Raw genomic sequence first — 17,784 nt, 5'->3', positions numbered from 1 at the left:
AGGCTTGTCAGGTTTCAGTAGTGAGGTGATGAGCACTTCTCTCATCGAGGGAGTCAAGATCCCTGCCTCCATAGATTCTTCAAATATTTCGCGCAGCACCAGCGCCATAATATCCACATAGCATTTGCAAAATTCGGCTGGTATGCCATCCAATCCTGACGCTTTCCCATTTTGTAAGGACATTATCGCATCTCTTATCTCGTCAGTCTCTAAAGGGGTGCCTAAAAACTGCCTATGGACATCACTCAGCCAACAAAGTCCCACATCCCCCAGAAAGTCCTCCAAGTCTACTTCGTCAGACCTTTGTGTAGTGTACAGAGCCTCATAGTGCGCCCCAAACGCAACCAGTATGCCCTACGTATCATGTCGCAGACTGCCCTCTTGTGTTTCTATTTCCAAAACAGTATTACTGAAATGGGGACACCTAGTAACCTCTGCTAAAGCCCTTCCCGGGTGTTCCCCTTTTCCATATCTACGTGCCACCTAGTGCCGTCCTCTAAATCTTGCTTCTCTCGCGGCTTCCTCCTCGTATGCAGACTTTTCTAAATTCACCTTGTAGTGTCTCCTCCTCCCCTTGCACCATATGATCCTCAATATTCGTCAGATCGCGCTCCAGATTACTCATTGTATGGCGGATGTCCCGCTAATACTCCAAAACTCTTGGAGATACAGTAGCCACGGATAGTGACTTTAAATGCTTCCCATATAATTTCAATGCTTTTCACAGAGCCCTTGTTCCTTTCGAAAAAATCCTTAATCTCTTCCCCCAGTTCTGTTCGGACCACTAAATCCAACAATGCCTTAGGCTGTAGTCTCCATGCAGGCCTCGGTCTCTCAAGTTCAGGTAAATTAAGTGTGATCACCACTGGACAATGGTCAGAATACGTGCACGGAAGGTGCAGAGCACGCTCCAGTTCCATGACCAATCCCCGAGACAGTAAGCAATAATCCAACCTCGCCCACGATCCAGTGTGCGACGTAAAGTGCATTCCCTCTCTCACATGTGGGTGTAATCGCCTCCAGCTATCCATCAAGTCTTCCTCCACCATTAAGCCAACCAACAGTTCTCGGGACCGATTATGGTATTGTGCAGTGCTTTCCATCCTGTCAACTGCAGGGACCAGACTAACATTGAAATCACCACCCCATATTATATGTGTGGAACCTACAGTTAATATTTTCCCCCATATCGTGGTAAAGAACTCCGGGGTGTCTACATTAGGAGCATAACAGTTGCCAAATGTGACTGTATCCTTGCCCAGCCTCCCCCAAACAATGACGTATCTACCCTGTGGATCAGCGATTGAGCCTACAAAAGCAAATGGACGCCCTGTTTGATCAGAAGGGCAGTCCATCTAGCATAAGAGGAGTAAGAGGAAAATATACGAGTCGATGCCCATCTAGCCGCAAAGGTATTTTGGGTCTGGGGGTGTAGGTGCGTCTCTTGCAGCATCGGTATCTGGATTCGCTGCCTGTTTAAATACGCCATTACCTGCCTACATTTACGCGCATCGTTTAACCCCCTCACTTTCCAAGATAAAATGTTTAAGTTAGGTTCCTTACCCTGCCCCATCATGTCCTCCATCCTCCCTGTACCCATGCAACTGTCTCTCATTATGATGCATCCAATTCTGAGGCCACATATGCAGCATCTTCCTACCAGTACTGCCCCTCCCAACTGCAATGTCCCACTTGTATCTCAACACCAGCGGTCATTGGTAACTGAATTTGCCAACCATTATCTCAAACATTCCCAAAAACTCAACTCCCCTATCTACCCACCCTCCTCCCTCCTCCCCCCCAGAAACTCTCCTGCCATCTGACATGTAATCAACAATTATCCATTCAATGCAACAGCATTCCTCTCCCCTACCCTCCGAACCTCCCACCACCCACTGAAGGAACCAAAACTTGCAAGAACACTCTGCCCTCCCCCCTCCCCCGCTCCCCAACAACAACACCACCGTCAGCCAGGTGATACAATCCAGCATAGGGGAATACCCGTTGGGGGATATCTCTAGTTAGCTACACAGCCACTCCACCCCCCTCAATCTTTACGACTGTTACGACCTCCGGGCTCAATCAGGGGAAGGGAAGTGGGGCCTGGAATACATTACCACCGGAACAACCGTTAGTGTCTTTGGTGTCTCGCCCATCAAGTGTCCTCAGTCCCATCGCTGCACATCAAAAAAAAAAATTAACATGTGTCCTAATAATAATAATAATAATAGGGAGATTTATAGAGCGCATGGTGACGCCGACGGCGTGTCCCCGCGCTGAGATCCTAGTGCATGCTGGAGAGGTGGGAGAAGGAACACTATTGGGAGTAGAGAAGTGTTTTCAGTTTAGCTCTAAAGGTGGACTCTGAGGGTTCCAGGCGGAGCGCCACAGGGAGTTCATTCCAATTGGACGCTGCCAGGTACCTAAAGGACCTGCCACCCATCCTGGCTTTGGACACCTTAGGAATGGCCAGGCGTCGCGTGCCAGATGATCTAAGGGAACGCACAGGCTCATATTGTGTCAGAAGATCTTGCAAGGGGAGGGGTGCCCTACCGTTGATGATCCGGTGGCACGTGCAGAGTGCTTTGAATTTCACCCTGTTTCTCACCGGGAGCCAGTGAAGTGCTTGAAGCGCAGATTTTGAGGCTGATCTTCTGGGCCGTCTGAGGACCAGCCGGGCTGCGGCATTTTGTAAAACCTGCAGACGGTTTAAGTTCTTCTCGAGGGTCCCCAAGTAGAGCAGGTTGCCATAGTCCATTTTGGAGGTGACTAAGGCGTGCACAAGTGTTTGGCGGGCTTTGATGGGAAGGAACTCCAAGACCTTCCTGAGGGTCTTGAGGGTCCCAAAGCATGAACCGATCACACGGTTGACCTGAGGTCCGAAAGTGAGTTTAGAGTCGAACCAAACACCGAGATTCCTCGCCTCCTGGCATGGGACTGGTGTGGGCCCTAGGCAGGGTGGCCACCACTCTGATGTCCAGGCCGCTTGGTCTCCCCCCACCACCAGCACCTCAGTCTTGCCTCCGTTGAGCTTGAGACAGTTGGCAGACATCCAGGCAGCTAGATCTTGCATGCATGCTCTGAAGATGTCTGCCGACAGACCGGGCGCTCGCGATAGGGAGATGACGAGCTGTGTATCGTCAGCGTACGATACCATGCGCAGGCCGTGACTTTCCACTATAGTGGCAACCGGCGCAACATAAAGATTAAAAAGTGTCGGGCTCAGAGACGAGCCCTGCGGGACCCCCTGATCGAGGGCCACTCGCTCTGAGTAACAGTCACCTAGTCTGACTTGGAAACCACGTCCGGATAGAAACGACTGGATCCATTTTAGAGCTGCGCCTCCTACCCCTCCATTGTTCAGACACTGTAGCAGGATGGAATGAGCTACAGTGTCGAACGCGGCGCTCAGGTCTAATAGGATCAGGGCCATGGTGTGGCCCTCGTCAACACCCTGCCTGATGGTTTCGGTTGCCATGAGAAGAGCCGACTCCGTTGAGTGTCGGGGCCGGAATCCAAACTGGGTAGGGTGTAGGAGACTCGTGTTCTCCACAAATTGCATTAATTGCAAATTGGCCACCTTCTCTGCCACTTTGGAGAAGTAGGGTAAAAGGGAGATAGGACGCAGATTCTCCAGCTTATCGAAGCTGATATTGGGCTTCTTGCGGAGGGGGAGCACCACAGCTTGTTTCCATTCCATAGGCAAACTGCTGGAGTTAATGGAGATATCCAGCAGATGCCTGATGTATGGTTCGAGTGTCGTCAAGCTATCGCCCAACCGTTTGGGAGATGATGGGTCCCGTGGGGAACCTGACTTTACTGATTTGCAAATTTTGATCAGGTCTTCTCCTGGTGGGGTGGAGAATTTAAGCAACAGATTTTGTCCCTCAGCCTCTCTATCATGGATTTTAATCTCCTGTACTTTAGATCAGGGCCTGCTCTGCGGGTCCTACAGCTCATGATTCCTCATCCGTCTCCTGTGCATTGGCTTGTTGCGCAGAACTCCGTCCCCCTCCTCCTCGTTACGCTCGCTTCACTGTTCGCAGGAAATCCTCCACTTGCTGTGAGTTTGTAAAGAAACGTTGCTTTCCCTGGTGCGTCACCCGGAGTCTTGCGGGATACAACAATGCATAGTCAATCTGTGCCGCACGCAGCTTCTTTTTCACATCAATGAACTTGCGCCTCTCCTCCTGCACCATTGGAGTGAAGTCCGGATAAATCGAAAAGGATACTCCTTCGTGCCACAAGTTTTGCTTGGTGTGCGCCGCGTGCAGGGCCACATCTCGGTCACGGTAATTTAACAAACGCGCGATAAAGGGCCTTGGCGGATTCCCGGACGTCGGTCTTGGTTCAAGAGACCGGTGGGCTTGCTCAACGATGAACTGCATGGAGAAGGCGTCAGACCCAATGGCAGCTAAGAGTAGTTTCTCCACATATTCCTCCATCCGCTCAGTATTTGTGGACTCCGGCACACCAGTCACGCGAATATTATTAACCTACTACGGGCTTCCAAGTACTCGTTTTTTGCTGCAATTATCCGTAGGAGCTTATCCATTCTCGCAAGCTGCGCCGTGTGACTAGAAGTGGTATCATCATTTTCCGATATGCGCCTCTCAGTCTCCTTAATCCGTTCTTCATGCAGGTCCATTTTGTGCGCTATCGCGTCCATTCTGGATGACGTCTGATCTACTTTGTCCACCACTGTAGCGAACCCTTGTCTCATCTCCTGCAATATCTGTTGCATATTCATTTCTGTAGATGCCGCACCGTTTCCCACCATATCTGTCCTACCCAAGTCACCGTCCTCCGAGTTAGGCTTGTGCCCTTTGTTCGCTGCGTCAAAGATGAGTTTTGGTTGGCGGGTGTCCGGTTTTCCCATGTCGCCACAAATACAGGGCTCCTTGACTCCCCCACTGCCCCACGAAGCCGGCCTTCCGTGGATATCACAGGATCTTTCCACCTCGCCACACCACTCCAGTCTCACCAGTACAACCAGCACTCAAACGCCCTAGCGGAGGTGCGGAAAATTGATTACCAGGGCCCTGCCTCATTAAAGATTCGAGACTTGTCTGCACAGTGGCACAGTGGGGAGACCCTGCTAATTGTAGACACATACATCCGCAGAAACACCTGACAGGCACCGGTGGAGCCGTGAGCCCTGAGAAGTGCGCAACAGACGTACTAAACCATTTCTCCAATTGTAACAGCTCCAATGTTATTTATCAATTGACTTGCCCGTGTAATGAGAGATATATCTGGATGACAACCCGGAAGGTTCGCACACGCATGCTAGAGCACAAGAGCGCCTTTAGATGCAAAAAGAGTGTGTCAAAACTAACCAAACATTTCCTAGAGCATAATCACATGGAAACGGACTTCAGATGGTCTGTTTTAGAAAAGCCATATATCCCGTCTCACATTGGTGATGTGCCTAAATTTCTTCTCATGAAAGAACAAAGATGGATATATAAGTTGCGCCTGGATAGTCAGGGGCTGAACGATGAAATACCCTGGACTAATTTATGAACTTACGTTACATTTACATTGAACTGTATCTGATGGCTGTGACCTGACTAGACATCACCATTCTTAATTAGATATGTCAGTGCTATTCACCTTATTACTACCTACACACTGTACTTATATGTGGTCAAGATTGCTAATGATTATATTTTGGCTACATTATACTTTGACTTTGTTTCACTTGTGGATAAATCTGCTTAGTATTAAATATCTTTGGCGCAGATTTCACCCAATAACACACCATAATAGTTAAAACTTTTTTCGATCTTGTTTTACAATGCCAAAACTCAGGTTTAAGTCGCCCATCGAACAGAGTCGGTCGATTTATCCATTTACAGATTTAAAGCGAGCAGGAGACGCTTCTGACATCCAATGAACTACCATTCCTTTGAAGATGACGTTTTTTGGTAGTTCTCGTATTATCGTATTATTAAGCAGGAGACGCTTCTGACATCCAATGAAACTACCATTCCTTTGAAGATGACGTTTTTTGGTAGTTCTCGTATTATCGCGAGACTACGCGCCCATCTTTTCTCTTCCGGTATTTCATCGAGGGGAGATGGTGTAAGACGAGGTAGGTTGCGTATATCTTCTTATTTATGTTTACCTTATATTAAAGCCTTTGGCCACACTTTTTAAGCAGCCTAAGCAAAAGTAACACGTACAAACTTTAATGCCACGCATTTGGTGCATGAAATACGAGGCGTGGCTCGCACACCCGTTTTTTAACTGCTGTGCGAGTGTGTGATTGGTCCCCTTACGATGACCTGATGTTACAAAGCTCCCCTTTCCTATCCGTACGTTGCCTCCCCCTGACTTGGGACTTGTCAGAGGCAACGACGGCGAGGTAAGTTTAACATGCCTGACATGCTCATGATGCCCCATACTGTTAGAATCTGCTTAATCAAGATAGAGGGGTTTTAGGTCCCTTCTACAGTGGGAACCCTGTTGAAAATCATACAGCATTACATGTGAAAACTAGCTGAGAGTATTTTAGAAAGTTTGAGCCCCTAACGATTTGTGGTTACCTACATGGTAAAGTGACTAGGAATAAGGACAACATTGATGTTATTTTTATGAGTGTATAGGGGAGTGCAAAGAGTTTTTTCACCCGTTTGCACTAAGCATTTGTATCCTTATTTCCCTAGAGCGTGGCCTCATTATTCCTGAGTCTGAGTCCAGGTGAGGTGAGGTCTATTCCCCGGTTATGCTGGGTGAGTGCTAATTTTGTATTTATTATTTTTTTCTATCGAGAGGGAAGTGAGTAGTATAATCTTTATCTTAACACTAGCTATGTTTGTTGTTGTTCCAGATCTAATAAAGGATCCACTGACACGGAGGATATGTAACTGATCTATTGTATCCTTTGGATTTTTTCACTTATTTTCTGTTGGTTTGGTCTTTATTTTGACCATCTATTTTCAATCTGCAGTAGCAACGTCACGAACAGAGGTCCTGAAGAAAGCCTTGGGTCTTTCCCATTTAGGCTGAAACATGTTAGCCCATACGTAGTTATTTGTTAAACACTGCTTTCTTGCACTGTTCTTGTTTTTAACTAGGAAGAGGTCATATTCTCAATAAAATTGCCTTTCCGTTTAGTCCTCTATCCTATCTTAATTCACCACATTTATAATTTTTGCACTGCACATTTACCCATTAGCTCAATATCACTTGGTCATTAAGTGCTTGTGGGCAGTGACCCCGCTCTGTTACAGGGTAAGAATATGGTCTCAATGATCAAGAGACTTATTACCTTTGGTTGGATGACCAGATGATAAAATTGATCATACAATACTTTGATGGGTATTCTATGAACACCTTGCGGGTTCTATTCACAACCACAACAGACCTTTTGTTTTAAGCTCTGTTTATGCTACTTTATTAACCAAATGCTGATCATCGCTGTACTAGTCCAGACATTGTTGATGACATATTGAGGCTCTTTTTGATATCCTCTTGTCAGACCCCTAGGTTTCTTTGTTGTTTATATACTGTTATGGGGGGTACAACCTAGGCATGGTCTTTAAACATCCCTTGGACCCTCTTTTCTAATAGTATGTTTTGATATAGTACTATTGGTACTCACAAATTGTGCATGCAATTTCCCATTAATTCAAAGTTTCATTTTACACACACACATGCCCTCGGTACTCATATGCATATTTCAGGGGAGCAACAGGGTGTCCTTTTGACACCCTTGCACCCTTGAAATTGCATGCGCAATTTGGGAGTACCTATTGGTACTCACAAATTGTGCATGCATTTTCTCATTAATTCCTGAATGGGAAGCCATTCCTTCTCTGCGACTCACAATTTGTGAGTTACAAATAGGAAATATGTAGGAATCGCTATTTTTATAGCAATTCCTACATGCATAGGATTTTGCGAGTCCTTAATTTCGATTCCTTAATATTCGCAATTAAGGACTTGCAAAATCCTACCTTGATGCATGTGCCTGATGCAGATTTCATGGGTGCAACAGGGTGTCCTTTTGACACCCTTGCACCCTTGAAATTGCATTCGCAATTTGCTACCTTGATATATGTGCCTGTTGATCTCTCATGCAGTCCTGTGCTGTTTCTAGAAAGAGGTCTGAGGGCTTCAATGGATGCTTGTGCTCACTGTCAATCAATGAAAACAACTATGGTTCTTCAGCTGTCTGTCTCATGGCTACAAGTGGTAGATTCAAGGCTGTCCTGGAGGTCTTGACTCGTCCTGATGGCTGGAAGCCTCCTCATATGGTAAGACCAGCAGCAGCAATCGTGCAGGCCAGCTGAGCTTCATTGGGCCTTTAAACATATGGTTAGCCAGAAGAAAATAGGCAGTCTGTATCTCCATACTCTGGATACACTGACAGTGCTGAGTCCACAGAGATCCGAGTGTAACAAGATGTTCAATGAACTGTTCTGCCACAGCATATATTTCCAAAGACAGACAGTTAAACAGATGACCACTGCCATTCAGTGCTTAGTGCATCCTTACAACTCGAATGTCCAGGTAATCAGGCTCAGACAGTCTTTCCCACTTCAGAGAGTAATCTAAGAAGGTCATGTGCTCCAGGGCGCTTCAGGTTCCCCAGTCTATTTGCAGAGTTCCAGGGACAACTTTCAGTATGTGGATTCTCTCCAGGAATTCTTGATAAAAACAAATAACACAGGTTAAAAACGGTGACAGACAGGATTGTTCTCTTTGGACAGCACTCTTCCACCTTCTTACATCAAAGTAAATATCGACAAAACAGTGAAAGGGGCTCTGATTATGTGTTGAGCCTTTTCAATGTTCACAAGGGATATGTAAGCAATGGATATGTGAAAAATTCATGAATATAACATTAATTCAAAAAAACATAACTACAAAGACGTATCCTTTCAGGTGTAATGTAGCATGGAAGATTGATAGGTCTCTCCCCTGGATGCATATAGTCATCCCTAACCCTATCCGCTGTCTTAATTCAAGCCTACTCCCCCTCCCCTGAATGAGGGGTGTAAATATTTGGGTTATTGGTTTAGATGGTGGAAGTCCCACTCAGGCCACAACCACAATCCTTGTCGAGGTAGACCACTAAAGTCACTAAATTAACCTGTGCTTAACCTGCTGGTAGCTTAGCACAAAGCAGTCAGGCTTAAATCAGAGGCAATGTGCAGAGTATTTACGCAATTTACAAGCAGTGATAAAATGAAAACACAACCCAAGAAAAATCCCAAACCAATGTAGTAAACTCCCAAAAATACACTAATACTAGAACAATAAAAATCCAACCAGTGGAACTGGAGATATGCATTTGTGCTCCTAAAAACACAAAGTGCCATTTGAAGTCTTCTGTTAATCCTAAACCCACTGAAAGTCACAAGTTCAGTCTAACCGCGATAGAGTGCGGGACAGATACAGGGACCAGATTAGTTTCACTGACAAAGTTACCTTCTCAAATTCTGGTGAGAAGCATTCCATTTGCAGTAGGTGAGGCGGTGAGGAGCAGGGAGGTTGTCACTGATGGTCATTTCTGTAGCGTGAAGAGCAGTCCGGGGGGCACGGGCTGTCACTGCTGTGGTGCAAAGAGCTGGTTCAGCGTCGCAGACCGTCGTTGCTGGAGCTTTGTGTTGGCATCACATTAGGATGTTGCTATACACGAAGTGCAGATTTTGTGCCTCCATTCATCGCTCAGGCTCAATCAGAGTGATCAATCATGTAGCTTTAGTGATGATTGATCACTCTGATTGAGCCTTTGCTCTACCAGATCACATGAGTACCCATGAAATAGAGGTTAAAATGAGTGTGTATTGGGTTATAGAAGGCATATGCGTCCAAGGAGCTAGCTTGTTACTCAAGACACTATACGCTTCTCTTTCATAGAGCGGGGCCTCCATCTTCCTGAGCAGGGTCCAAGAGAGGTGAGGTCTAGTTCCCGGTCAATCTGGGTGAGTGTTGATTTACAATTCTGATTACAAACTTGTTACGTATACAATGTACATATGATTGAGACTATCGTGATTGTTTTTTTCTAGATGTGAGAACCACCAGTTTTGACACGGAGGAGTATGATTATGGACTAAAATGTCCATCTATATCCTTTTCATTTGAATAATAGCATTTCATCTGTTTTCCTTATTTTCTGTATTCACATTAGCGGTAGCAAATTATTAGAACAGAGGCCCTGAAGAAAGCCTTGGGATACTGTTCCCCTATTGGCTGAAACATGTTGGCCCCTTTTTTGGTAGTCAAATATTTGTTTGAGACTGCCGTGTTTTGCACTGTTCTTGATTTTAATTAGAGGGTAAGACAGCCTTCTGAATAAAATGTCCTTTTGTCTGTCTTTGCCACTATATTTTATCTCACCACGTTCCCCTTTCTTTGCACTGCACTAATTCCCATACTATTCTATCTACCTCATGGTCAGCACAGTGATTGTGAGCTAGACTCACGGACTCCTTTTGGAGAGTGGTTGTGGATATGGTCTCAATGATCTAGAGACAGACCGCCCCACGGCCATGGATGACCAGATGAGAATATAGATCATTACAAGACATTTGATGGGAATCCATTTTTTCTTTGAGTCTCACTGACAATCACCTGTGTTCTTGATCACAGTTCATTGTTGCGTCTTTTACTTTTAGGCTTGATAGGAATTTTTGCATCCTCAACTGATTTAATTACAGTTGCACCTATTGAATGGCTCAACATATCCATTTCTCTCAGACCCCTGCTTCTCGATTTGTATTATGAAGTTCCTCCCTTTCCCTGCCAAGGCTCCGAGAAATCTGTGGGACAAAAGGCTGGTGTCAAGGTCTATTGCGTGTCCTAATGGCAAGTTCTTTGAAGTGCAAATGTGGCAGGTAACAGCTCCAGCACAGTCACCCTTGCTGCATGGGCCATCCTGCGAGCATCTAGACCCCTTTTGTATCGCTGTCTGCAGGGAATTCACAAAGTCTAGCAGCAGAGCCAATCACAGTCATGTAACTAAGACACTGGCAGAAGGCAAAAATGGTCTAGACATGGAAATGTCAACTTGTCAAAAGTGGTATTTTCAAAATTGTTACTTAAAATCCAATGTTACCATTTAAGGGGGTTTTAAGTTACAATTAATTTAGTTTGAACATGAGATTGCTATCTGCTCTCTATCAAAAGTTGTAACTTATTAAATGTAATAAGCTAACCCAATGTCATGAATAGGGAGAGACAGGCCTTCCAGTAGTGAAAAATGATAGTTTCACTGCTAAAACCTAAACCCGCATGTCCTACTTTTTAAATACCGTGCACACTGTCTAATGGGCTTTTAAGGGCCTACTTTAGAGGGACATAAACTTTAAAAAAAGAAGTTTAGTCCTGGCGAAAGGTTCATTTTGCCAGGCTGAAATGACAGTTTGAAACTTCCCTACAGGCTGCAATGGCAGGCCTGATACATGTTTTACAGTGCAACTTTACATGTTTTATAGTGCCACTTTAGTGGGTGTTACAAGAAGGCTGCAGGCTCGCTGGTTGCATTTAATGTACTGGCCCAGCTACATGTATTACCATATACTAGGGATTTATAAGTAAATTATACATGCCAATCAGGTGTAGGCTAATTTTACCATGTTTTAGGGCAAGAGCACAATTTTTTAGCACAGGTTAGCAGAAATAACATTCACTGAGTCCAAATGTAAACCAAAACAAATTCAGAAAACAGGAGCGGTGAAGGCAAAATGTTTTGGGGGGGACCTTGCCAAAGATGTCAGGTCTAAAAGAGGGAATCAATCAAGGCTCTCTCTATTGCCAGGACACCTCAAAGGGAGTCACTGAGAGGCACAAGATCTGAAGTTTGATGGGTTCCTAGGCACTGGGAGCTCAATAAACCCTGCCAAAATGCAAATATCCAGGTGAGCAGGCAGGGACAAATGATAAATTATGGAAACTGAACAGCTAATGTGCTGCATTGTATCATCCTTGCTACACTTACTCGCAAAAGATCTTGATCACTAATATATTTATATATTAGGAATGTCCATTTCAAAGTTGTTTGGTAAGGAAACATTATTTGACTAACATCAATATTCACATGATTATAAATCAGATTGCCTAACCTCAAAATGGAGAAGATGCTTATGAACCTCCATTAAAAAATTAAATATGCAGTACAAATTGCTCCTAGTGCTCATGTGGCTCACATTGCTTCAACTAAACATCATTGATGGGTAATTGACTAGTCTCCTAGACAAACAGATAGTAAAAAAAGTGATTCTAACAATCTTGTTGCAAAAATTAGAATAGTTAATATTCCTGAGAAATATATTTGTCCACAGAACTTCCATGTTGGATTTGCTGCTGATAGATACCAGCTAAGTTTAATTTTGAATTTACCAGTGGGTACATAAACCCATCCGTGTGTGTAGGACCTGCTTGTATCACACTGGTGAAAGAAGGCTTGCCTAATATAGAGCTCTCTTCCACAGACCTGTAGCAACCCTTGACCCCCATTGCTTTTCCCACCAGCATGGTGGAAACATTTCAATGGAAACACTAAGGGTCTGATTACGATCTCGTCAGGAAGGCCATCCCACAGCAGTCCGGAGTCGGACCTTCCAAACAACTTGCACTGGGATCAGGTTTTCCCAAATGATGTAGTACGAGGCTCAAACCCCTATACTTACCAAATGACTTGGTCACTCCGAATCCATCTTAATTTTCCTAACGAGAACTCTCCGGAAACGCAGAATGGAGTCGTCCAGAGACATTTCCCAGTCCGATTCCGAATGCACAAGTATGATGCGTACTTCCTATGCACCGAATCAGTTTCCACAACCAACACATGAGAGCGTCTGGAAAGGGAGTATTTCAGCTCTGAATCACGCCACAACACGATTCCTGCGGCTGAGACTGTGCAGCCAGGTATCCCATCGTGCATGTCATCCCTATACTCTACATCTACGATGAATACTACAAACCCCACCGATGCGGTTGGTGCAGAACGTAAGTTAAACACCTACTCCTACACAATAATGCCACTACCCAGTGAAAGACAATACAAGAGAAAGCAGGGGCACAACTACAGCTACATTTGGGGTGGGGGATATTCTTGCAGCTCTATAGAGGCAGTTTTCAGGGGGGAGTGAATGCTTCCAGCAATTCAGTCCCAGCAGTGTCCAGCAAAAATTGGAGGCTGGAGGTCAAACACTCCCAGCAATGTTGAAGTAATTCTGGGGTTGGAGGGCTAATAGCCCCAGTAATGTAGACACAAATCTGGGCTTGGGGGGCTAATACCCCCAGCAATGTAGAGGCAAATCAGGGGTTGGGGCTAATACCCCGGCAATGTAGAGGCAAATCTGGGGTTGGCGGGCTAGTACCCTCAGCAATGTGTACTTGAACAATGTAATTGGGGCTCATGCAAAGTGCCTCAAAACCTACATGTGGAGTACATGCTACAGGAATTAAAAACAAAACAAAGGTCATTTTGCAGGAAATGCATTCCCACACTGTGGCAGCAAAAGTAACTGGCAACTTTGAGGAATGGGCAGAGTGGAGATGCTGGTGCTCTAGGGAATGTTGAAAAACAAATAAAGCCTCATCATCTAGTAAATTGTCCCTTAAAAACCTGTGAAATACTCAGGTGCTGATGCACAAATATAACAGACCAGTCACCCACAACAGTTCAAGGACTGTATGTGTGTGTGTGTGGATGCTTCGTCAGCCTGGGCTGAAACACACAACGGGGGGGGAGGGGGGCGAAGCCCACAGACCCCTATGGGTGTTGAGTTTGATCAGAAAGTGTTCCGTATAGGCTTGGATTGGCTATTTGTAAAATTTGACATTGGTCGATGGCCCGGTGTACCGGTGGGCCATGGTTTTGGGGTCGCCGTAAACCACACCAAGAGACGGACTTACTTCACCAGTCGTCACCAGGCCACTGCAATGTGGCACAAGTACGTTATCCGCTCCCCACCTGTGCTATAAATTGAGGCAGAGGGACAGCCTTTGGAGCATACTCACCTTGGCACACCACTGCTTTGCATGCCTTGACAGAAGCAGTGTCATCTCCCCCACTGGCCCATCACTTTCAGGTCATGGCAGGTGCAGAGAGGTTGTGTTGTATGTAAGGGTCTTGCAGGGAGGCAAGTCTCATTTGGACAGTCTAACCTACTCACCACCCTCTTGTTCAGCAGCAGTGTACCTTTGTGAAACCTGCCTTGACAAGTAAAAGCACAGAGGCTACAATGTAAGAAATGTTTGCCAATTTCATTCAGAGTGCCCGAGCATAATTCTGATCCCAATCCGACCAGGGGTCCCTAGCATGTTGTGCATGTCCAATGAGGGAATGTGATCATCAGGTAAGTACACTTAGCCTGCCAAATATAATTAGAAACACATGCTATGGTACAGGCGGGAGGATACTGCCTTTACGAAAGGTTGGTGAAGCAATGAGGGACTTATCATAGCGCCCAAGATGCCGCGTTAAAGCATCATCTATACTTTCTACAAAGAATATACTAACATACAAATTTCAAATACAAGTCTTTCAGGACATGATAAAATATTTTAGCTATGGCAACGGAGATGGAAAATGGCCTAGGTACAATTACAGACTCTGTATGCTGATATTACAGATTTACTCCCAGTACATCAGCCCTTTAACTTATTTGAATAATTCATATATCTTTAAGCCTTGATAAAGTCACGGTGGTGACGAAACGTGTGTTGACTGTTTCATGTTCTTTGCAACAAGGACTGGATCACTATCTCCATCATTGTAGAGATTCTTGACTGTATTATCCAGACTGAAGTGTCTGAGTCTTTGCAACTTCTTGTAATAATTTTGTTACTTTGACATTTGTCAAATAAAGTAATGAATGTCTTGATAAATTTACTTCCTGTGTTTCCTGTGTCAAGAGGACGTCTCCTGTTTCTTTGTGCTAGGTTGGACAGAATTGTGTCATCAATTTAATCTGAAATATTGTGAGTTCCAGGGTTTCTTTTGTTGTAAGCTATTCCACAAGTCACTGCTGTTACTTGTGCTTCCTACACCTAAGGTAGTGGGATGTTCCTTATCCTGAGTGACACCAAATACATTATTTCATGTTAGGTTACTATTTAACTTACTCTGTAGCCTGTAGAGGTGCGACCCCTTTACCAACCACTACCTATTCTTGTTTTGACTATTAGAAACACACTTTTGATGGTGGAACAGGAATTGCCATAACCACACATATGTATGTATCACAAAGTTAATGCACGAGTCCAACACAACAAACACTGAAAAATTGCAGGGCAACAGAACTCCAACGTTCTCACAAAAGTGTGACATTGTGATGCCTCTGTGTACATTAAAGCCCAGATAATATTGGCCCAGACAACATACTACTCTGCGGACCCAGCCACTCTGTGCTGATTTCAGTGCCTCCCAATACAACAACCTAGAAGTGGTTGTGTCACATTCATCATTGAATTATTTGTAGACAAAATCTATCTTGGTTTTGAAAGAAGCATGGGCCAACAACAATGTAGGATACTGTCACCAAGTGTGGACTGGGACCGTGGCACACAACTCCCAATCTGTATGTGTGCACAATCATCTTTGAAGAATGTCACTCACAGCAATTCTGCATTAAACTCCTCAAGCTGTAGTGTGTGCTGCAAGAAAAAAACTAAATTTCGAATGTGCAGATTTTTCCTGCAGTGTAGTTGGAGTACACATGAGTCTCAGGATGTAGGATCCACCAAACAGTGTTGGAGGGCCTAGTGCACAGCCTATTGTGTTAGATAAAGGGCCAGAACTGATGAGATGCCGAGGGGTGCTCAATTGTGGCCCCCTAGCACTATCGACATAGCCATCCTCAAGCTAATGAATAAGGGTACATCTTATGAGGGATATGTGCACAGTGAAGTCTGCTTTGTACACATTTGGCACTGAATCACTGTCTTCAAATATATGGCAACGTCAAGTAGAGCTTCTACAAAGACATATTGCCCTCACACTCCAGGGCAGTGTTTAATGGGCAAAATGGGAGCCCCCATGGACACACACAAGGGCTACCCTTGCCAAACCAGATTAGAGGTTAAAATATATTGTCAATGCAAACATTCATTGGAACTGGGTGTACTTTTCCAGTATCACATCTGTGTTTGCATACAGTGCAATGTGTTTTCCTCATCTAACCAGAAATATCATCACAATGAGTCCATCTCTCTTGGTGTCCCCATACCATGAACATTCAAAGCCAGAGTGCCAATCCTAACCATGCATGTGTAGTCTCCTGTGAAGTGTGGGGATGCGTTTCTGGATTAGTCTGACACCAGGTGGCACAACAACACACATTATTGACTTCTCACTTTAGGGGGCTATAGCTCTCTAAGCAATTGACTGCTATCCAATATTCCAGCATCAGGACATTACAATATAAGCAATCACCACCTCCGTCAAAGGGCAGTAACCAAGGGCAAGAATGAACAATTAGTGACTACAACTACCTACAAAGGGTAACTCCCCACCGCTGCCCACACACAACTCAGACAAGGCACAGCTAGGTGGATGCAAATTGTCCTGTGAGAACAATAGGTTTTGCATATGTCAGTGTACTCTGAGTGGCCTTTATAACAATCAGTCACAAATATTCAGTGACAGACAGCAAGCTGCAGCAAACACATACTACACCCTCATTTTTCATCTGATAACTGTTCTTACCTACTTACATACACCTAAACTACACATTTGTACAATTCAACATTACCTCACGGCCTGCATGAACTCCACTTCTGTGGATAGGACCCCTCTCACATCCACCTCAAAGTACTTGCTCATCTCTCAAAACTGAATATCACGAGGAGGGACAGGGGCTTGTGAGGTACAGCATACATGGCCCAACCGATAATGCAAAACAAAGGAGTATGCTGTTCCTAAAGGGGGATGAAAGGAAAGAGGGAGTGAAGAGGGATGGGTGTGAAGTCCTGGCACTACATAGAGAGTGTGTAATAGCACTGAGTGCTCCAATAAGAAGCAAGGGCCCTCACACACCCCAATGGGTGTCATGCTTCATCATAGGGCAGCTTCTCGTTGGGCTGGCGCTGCAATGCCCAACGGGCCCCATAGGGGGGCTCTTTGCCTGAGTTCTTCTCTGGTTGCCGTCGTGAAGCTAGGTGTTATTAGGGAACTTGTGTGTCATGAGTATAAGTGGAATAAAGTGTTTGTGATCTAAAAATAGCTACAAGAGACTCCAAGGGTAATTTTATTCTTTGATTCTTGTGCTATGTGTTAGAAAAAATGACTGTTAGGTCGTGGACGGAAGGGGGTAAATTATACCCGCTTTGGTCTAGAGAAATAAGGGTGGTGTGTGGGTGTTCGACATGTTTCATGCCCTATAGCAGAGTTCTTCAATCTGTGGTGCGCGACACCATCTCAGGGGGTGGGGGGGGGCGTGCACTCCACACTAAGATCTTCCCTTTGTGGTCTTTTACTGTCCTGTGTTGCAAGTTTTCCCCCATTTTAAATGGGATTTTTTTTGTTGTAGAGCTGCGGTAACAGAGAGTTGGAGGGGGGAGGGAGGGGAAATAGATAAGGCACGACGTGCCCGTGCTTTTGTCACGTAAAGAGCTGAGTTAACTGTCCCAGGAGGGGGTTAATTCTTAGAGCTGAAATGCTTCAGCTGCAGTGGGAGGCAGGGAGTCTCCTGCTAAAAACGAAAGCAAATGAACAGACAATCCTGTTCCTTTGCGTTCTATTACATAGCGGAGGAGACACCTTGCCTCCCACTGCAGCTGAAATGACTGTAAGTTCCTTGCTTTCAGTTTAGCAGAGGA

Source organism: Lissotriton vulgaris, chromosome 1_1, assembly GCF_964263255.1.
Source record: "Lissotriton vulgaris chromosome 1_1, aLisVul1.2, whole genome shotgun sequence".
Taxonomy (NCBI): domain Eukaryota; kingdom Metazoa; phylum Chordata; class Amphibia; order Caudata; family Salamandridae; genus Lissotriton; species Lissotriton vulgaris.
The sequence above is the reverse complement of the archived record's forward strand: the minus strand, read 5'-3'. Positions refer to the sequence as shown.